Here is a 1,781-nt window from a genome sequence, read left to right on the forward strand (position 1 = left end):
TAACTGGGTCAAATCAGAGTAATGAAATCCTCCACACAGTGAAAATAAAGCCTAAAGTGATACTCAACAAAGAGAACATAAAGAGAGGCAGTTACGGCTGGTACTGGAGGTGAAGGAGAAACCAGAAGGCCCATTGGGCCTTTTAAGTGTATCCCAGCTAAGAGCCACCTTCACTAGTCTGTGGGAATCAGCAAGATACCCAGGTAGTAGAGCGAAGCATCAGAAGAGCAAAGGTACAGTGGAGGAGTTAATGATTTATTTGCATCAAATTAATACATGGAAGTGAATTAAAATAAATCCCTGAGACTGACAGCATTTATCTTGGTGTCAGCAGGGAATCAGAGAGCCAAGAATTTAAGCTGTTCGTCAAATTAAGTCACTGGTCACAGGAAACGGGCTATGTTAGCAATGTGGTCAGTGCTACACCTTCCTCTGTCAGTCCATGTTGAGAATAACCCAGGTATGTGTATGATAGCAAATCTTCTGAAAAAGGAAAGGAAAATTCTGTTTCGGTGGCCACCGTTTTCAGAGCACCGCCTCCCCTGTCCCCCTCCCCCTCCCCTCCCATGGACTTTATTAGGGTTTGTTAAGGAGACAGAACTTTTCCTTTACCTCCTTAGTGACTCTGGCTGGGCCTGAGAATTAAGTTGTCATAAGACAGATACACAGGAGAAAAGCATACACATTTTATTTTATTTTTTATTTATTTATTTATTTTTTACACATTTGATTTTTATGTGTACATGGGAGCCTTCACAGGGGAATGAAAACCCCCAAAGCAGTTAGGCCTAAGTGTTCTATATATTAGGTGGAGCAAAGAGTAGTATTTATGAGAAAGTAACTAAAATATACGTGGAGACTAAAGGAAGATAAAGGTTATTTTAACAAGGTTTCCTTGCACGAATGCTTCTTGGCCTCCCCTTGCTGTCTCCAGGTTCACGGAGGGTGCGTTTCATATAGGAGTTTTGTCTTCTGTCCTCAGGAAGAAAAGGGTAGGTCAGAGTGCCTTTCTCACACCTACTGTTTTTCAAGTGCCTTTAGCTCAAAATAATCAAAAAGTCAAATTGGTATATTTTGGGGCAGCATGTTCTGAACCCACTCACTCAGCCCTGTGTTACCGTCTGTCTCACTCTAGGGAACCCAGGTGGACTCTAGGGGGGCACCTAAGGCGATGGTAATGGCCTGCAGTGTGAGGGCCAAGGCAGTCAAATGTGCACAAGAATAAGAATCACTCAGGGAACTCCCTGGAGGTCCAGTGGTTAGGACTCTGTGCTTTCACTGCCGAGGGCATAGCCAAAAAAAAAAAAAGAGTAAGAATCACTCGAAGTTCTACCCTTTGCACCTCTCCTGATTCATTTACCACGTGGCCTTCTGGGGGGTCTGATCCTTGAGGAAGTTCCCTGGGTTCCACCAACTCTGGCCTGTGTTAACAGGTATGGTTATAGCCTTGATATATGTGGCCATCATCACTCATCCCTCTGCTGCCATATAACTTCCCCATCTCCCTTGTAAGGGAGTACAGACTTTATTCATCTCATAACTTAAAAACAAAAAAACTCCTGTAGATATCATGGCAGAAGTGTTCATAGAAGCCAATTTTCCTCCTGGCAAGCAAGGACATTCTCGTACATAACCTTAGTACAACCATCAAAATCAGGAACTTAACGGAGATAGATCATGTTGGAAGGAAGATTTTCTTTTACCATTTTATATGGTAAGGGGGGGGGTGTTCTGTGAATTAACTCACACAGATTAACAGGATAAGTTTGTTTATGCATGTG

This window comes from Delphinus delphis, chromosome 14, assembly GCF_949987515.2.
Source record: "Delphinus delphis chromosome 14, mDelDel1.2, whole genome shotgun sequence".
NCBI classification, from domain to species: Eukaryota; Metazoa; Chordata; class Mammalia; order Artiodactyla; family Delphinidae; genus Delphinus; species Delphinus delphis.